The sequence below is a fragment of the Urocitellus parryii genome, chromosome 11 (assembly GCF_045843805.1).
Source record: "Urocitellus parryii isolate mUroPar1 chromosome 11, mUroPar1.hap1, whole genome shotgun sequence".
NCBI classification, from domain to species: domain Eukaryota; kingdom Metazoa; phylum Chordata; class Mammalia; order Rodentia; family Sciuridae; genus Urocitellus; species Urocitellus parryii.
In genome coordinates this window covers 81,177,726-81,183,381 of record NC_135541.1, presented here as the reverse complement: position 1 = coordinate 81,183,381, position 5,656 = coordinate 81,177,726, and positions in this window count along the sequence as shown.

Sequence of the window (5,656 nt, the reverse complement as noted above, 5' to 3'; positions counted from 1 at the left end):
TACCAAGAACACTTTGCCCCCACTTTAACTCAAATACTTTGCATTCTTTGAAATTCAGAAAACTGGTCAATTTCAATTCGTTGCTTCTTCCTCCAAGTGATTTCTATTTTTGTCTGCTTGTGGGATTTGTTTGTTTGTTTGTTTTTGCAGTTCAGGGGTTTGAACCCATGACCTTGCACACATGCTAGTTAAGCACTCTACCACTGTGCTATAGATCCCCCACACTTGTTAAAATTTTGGGCCAGGGTCTCAGTTTCCCAGTCTTGCCTCCCACTTATGATCCTCCTGCCTCAGCCTCAGAAGCAGCTGGGCTTGATGGGTAGCTGAGCCGAGTAGATGGCTAGGGCACCTGGCTTGATGCCGTGACTTTTAATGTTGGATCTAAACATGTCTCCATCAGTAGAAGATAAAATTATTAGGTTTTATTTTTGTCATTGGGACTAGCTTGTGATTGATATTTTATGCAATTAAAATATTTTATATGAATGAATGAATAAATGAATTAACTGGGAAAGAGAATCTTTTCAATTACACCCTTTCAGAGGTTATTGCAAGAGAATCTTTGAGACTAAAGGATAATAGTCTCAGTTGAAAAACCTGAACTTTATGTGACCAAGTCAATATACACTTTAACAAGATATTGTATGTGCTTATACAGGACAGTTAATTGCTATGCACGTAGCAAGATTTTTTTTTTTTAAGCTTACACTGAAGAATTTGATTTTAAACATTTTCAATTCCGAGTATGGGCAAATTTTAAAAGGGAAGGTGTGATTTTAACTCCTTCTATGCTCTTTTTTTACCCTGGGTGATAGGCATTAGACAAAAGAAAAAAAAAAAAAAAGCCTGTATCAGTACAGGGCTGGGCACTTGGTAAGCCCTCAACACATTTTAATCCCTTTCTTTTTTCCTCTTCTTTATTTCATATTTGAAGGTTAGCGAATGTTGAGTATTTGAAAGAAGTTTTAGTTTTTGGATTTCAATTTGACTAAAACAACGTCATATTCTGACAGTCCCTATTAACTCTGAAACCCAAGGGAAAGAAATCGCTGGAAGGGGAGGGGGAGAAAAGAGGTGGCGCAAAACTGAAAGCAAAGGCGCCCAGGAAGCCATAGAAGGCAGCTTTTTTGGCTGCCTTTGCCTTTTTTAAGCCCAAAGAGGCCTGATGCGCTAACTGCAGTCGCGGATTAGTTTCCCCCAGGAGGCTCCTGCCTGCCCAGAATCTCCCCGGCCTCCAGGTGCCTCCTGCTTCCGCCCTGCAGTGCGCTGCAGATCGCGGCCGCTGGGGGCGCCAGGGGCCGAGTTTCTGAGGTGGAGACAGCGACCTTACTCTGAGCTTCACCTCTCGAAGCTCCCAGAAGGGTGGCCACAGTGGCGAGGTGCGCACCAAAGGGCGCCCTTTCCCCGGGCAAGCTGCAGCACAACTGCTTGCCAAAGGCGCCTGGGGTCCGTGACGCAGCCGCCGCCGGGCTCAGGTTCAGGCTGCTGGAGAGGCTGCGGCGGTGGTCCTGGCCCCTGCTGTTCAGCGGCGCCCCGGGTCTGGGCAGATCCTGGACTCAGGGGAGCTAAGGCGGCGCCAGGCTGCGCAGCCTGCTCGCCGGCGCCTGGCTCTCACAATGATGAAGAAGTTTAAGTTTAAGGTGGACTTCGAGCTCCAGGTACCCTTCATCAGTGGAGTCCTCTTCTTTAAGATGTGGCTGCTGGTCGGCCACATCTTCACTGCAGGTAAGGCGCCCTCCGTGCCTGGCACGCCTCCAGAGCCCTGCTTGCCCAGCCTTGGCTGGTTCAAGGAGAGCATCCCTTCCCTTGGCCCCTTCATTCCAGGCGGGCAGCCAGCCTTGTGAGCTCCCTGTCCTGCAGGGACCCGTCCAAAACCAGTCAGGAATGTATCCATCAGCACAAAGTGCTCCACAAATGGGTTTAACTAGATTGGCCTTGGCTTCTGCATTCCTCGCTCCAAATGGTTCCTGGTGACAGCTCTTTCCTAGGAATGGGAGCAATGGCCAAAGGGAGAGAGAGGATGCCTCTTGTTTCCTTAGGACATTTCCATATTTGTAAAATACAAAGTGTAATTGGAGCTGTTGTTAAAAATTAAAAAGGATCCCAGCTTCTCTGAGTTCTAAGAACGCCCCCTGTGAACAGCCTGTGCTTGGTGTCACTCTTCTTTTTGGTGGGCTAAAAGGGGTTTTGTGCGCCCAGATTGAGGCTGAGGTAGGCCAGGTTGGTCTTAATTTAAGGCAAGTGTTCCTAGCAGATGAGGCAACAGTCCATGAAACTGTAGATTGCATCTCCAGCTCCGAACTAATGCTCATCTAATTACCTGTCTTGAAGTGACCACTGTGAGTCTCAATGTGGGGGACTTAGAACCAGGAGGGGATCCCAAACTCTGTGCTCATTTTGAAATGAACCTCTCCCTGTGCGCCCTGTGCACTCTCTGGGAGAGACATTAATATGTTCCAGAATGCATCCAGGTGTGGCAATGTTCCTTGAGTAATTTCAGGGTTATTCACAGACTGACAGATTTGCCCTAGGGTGTTTTTCTATTTTCTTGAAAAGAAAAAAAAAAGTTTATCACTGAATTTTTGAGTTCTTGAGGTCAAGGAGAAGGGTTAATGATCTTTGTTTAACCCAAATATATATATATATATATATATATATATATATATATATATATATATATATATATATAGTGGTCACAGACTTTATTTTGACACTAAAAATATTGTACTTTCTTTTTATCTATCATCCCATTAAAATTGTAAAGGAAATAATGTCAATGGATTGTGGAATTGGAGCCAGAAAATTGTCCACTGTGGCAATATTGAAGATTATGGCAGCCTGATAATGTCTGGTTGGCTAAACCAAAGGACGTGTTAAGCACTATTGATTCTCAAAATTAATAAATAGTCCACTGAGGATAATTTTAAAAATTAAGTTTGGTAACAAATCTGAGGATATTCAGCTAATTAATTATAGAACATAATTTTTAGCACACCTGTAAGATAATAATGAATGGTACAAATAATGTGTGTGTGTGTGTGTGTGTGTGTGTGTGTGTGTGTGTTTGTGTGTAACCAGCTCCCAAGGTATGGAAAAGCCTATATCAATTCCGAGTGTACTGTAGGTGAAAGTGACAGTCTTGTTTTGCTGCTAGGTTCTAGCCCCCTACCTGGAGCAGATAGGTGAGTACTCCTAGCAATGGTGACACCTGGTGGTCAGGACACTTGCTGGCTACCTTTTGAATATACTTCATTAGTTCTTTCTTTTTTCTTTTCTGTTTTTTTTTTTTTTTTTTTTTTGTACAGGGTCTTTAACTCAGGAGAACTGGACCAGTTAGCCACATTCCCAGCTCTATTCTGTATTTTATATTAATACACAGGGTCTGGCTGAGTTCCTTAGGGCCTCACCATTGCTGAGGCTGGCTTTGAACTCACAATCCTCCTAAAATATACTATTGTATTTAATTCTCAAAGCAAGCCTAGGGATCCACATTTTGTGAATAAATGATTCAAAGTCCCCACAGATGATATGTGTGATGCTGAGATTCTGATACAGGTGTAACATTAAACAGGGGGATGCCAGATAAAAAGAGAAAGTGTGTTCTGTGCTGAAGAGTTTCTAAATAGGCAGCTTCCTAAAGGTTTTAAAGTGCAGTGGGTATCACTTGATTTGTCCTCTGCAAGAGTTGGAAAGGAAAAACTATGCTGTGGTAAGCTTCACCCTTTCTCTTCCAGCTAAAATCTGGCTTTAATCAAGGTAAACACTGTTAAGCATATTGCTTGATTTTTTCTTCCTTTTTTTTCCCTTTTAGGCTGAGCAGAGAATGAGAAAACTGTGATTCTTGATTTATCCCCCCCTCTTCATCCTCAATTCTTTTTTAATTTATTTTTTAATTTGTTTTTGTAGTTGTAGATGGACAGAATGCCTTTGTTTATTTTTATGTGGTGCTAAGGATAGAACCCAGTGCTTCACACAGGCTAGGTAAGTGCTCTGCCACTGAGCTACAGCCCCACCCCTTCTCCTCAGTTCTTATCATTACAAAATTTGTATTTATGAAAAAAAAGAATACTGCTTGGTACAGCCAAAAAACAAAGAAACAGAATTTGAGGGAAATGATTCAAAATAAGAAGTATGTGCCTTTGAAGTTAGGTAGAGAGAGTTAGCATAAAGCTAAGATCAAGAGTTTGCAATGAGGTAGGTTTAAGCCTAATCCCAGTTCCACTATGGTAGATCTGGTTGTGGTTACATAGGCTCTCAAAGTTAAAAAAACTGTAAAATTGAAACAGTCACTGACACTTGAGGCGATTTTGAGGATTTAGTAAGCTGTTGTGCCTAAAATGTGCCCAACAGTGCTTTGGCATCTAGTTGGCACTTATTCAAAAATGTCTGCTTGCTTTAGATGTCATAGTTAATTTCTTTTTCCTGACAAGTAGAAAAATGTTGATTTAAGAAACATTCCTCATTTTACAAGGGAAAAAAGAAATCCTGAAATACCAGTGGTAAGTAAATTATTTCAAAATTGCATAACTCTTACCTAGTGGATGCCAGTCTAGGAATGCAACTTTGATTAAATGCTAGGTTTTAATTTCTAAAAATCCATTTGTGGGACCCTTTTAAATCAGAAACATTAAACACTGTAACATTTCTCCAATAAATATGTGAAATCAATATTATGTAAAAGATATAATAAAGTACACTCAAGACTGCTGTCTTTAGAAAGGTTTACCAGGTTGTTCTTGGCTAGTGTCTGGGAACCTGAGTGGTAAATAGTTGTATACCTGATATAAAACTTCATCTAAATGATACAAGGTGCTCAATGTGCCTAGACTGCAGAAAGTGTGATTTTTGATAAACACCTTCTGAGAGTCATGCATTTGGGTCCATTAAGCAAAGGGTGCTAAAGTAACCAACCTAATAAAAACCTTCAGCACTGAGTCTCTAATGAGTTTTCCAAGTAGACAACACATGTGACAATTTGATGCTAAAGAAATTGTGCCTGAGTCTGCTTAGTATCCTGTTGATGTAATAAATCATAGCTATAAAACAACTATATACTGAGTCCTGTGAGTTCTCCTGAGGAATCTCTAAACCCAGGGATGGTCTTGGGAACCCCCCTACATGAACTAGTGTGAAATAATATTTGTTTGTTAGAGAAAAGTCTTGGAGATATATAGAAAATTCTCTGTCTCTTACACACACATACACACACACCATAAACTTGGCTTTGTATAAAACCTAAACATGCAGATACTACATTTTTCACCAAATATTAATTGTGCATTTACCAGTTTCTAGCTGTTAGGAATCATGAGAAGTACAACAAATAAAGGTTCCACAAAAAAATACCTCAAGTTAATAAAAATAATTATAATTATTTGTCAATAGGAGACAGTATGACTTGCTGCCCTGTCCATGGGTCAGACAATATGTAAGGGTTGTTGAAATTATAAAGGAAAAGAGTTCATTTACAGCTGTACTAGTTACTTAAAATTGTATTTGCATTTCAGTTGAGCGTGCTGGGAGGATGGATTTTTATTGACAAGAAAGTGAAGTGGGAGGATAGCTTGAGCAACACACTCATAGAATTGGTTCTACATCATCCTGATTCCACAGAGTTCATGTGGAGAAAAAGCAGAAGATTAAAAAAAGCTTTTGA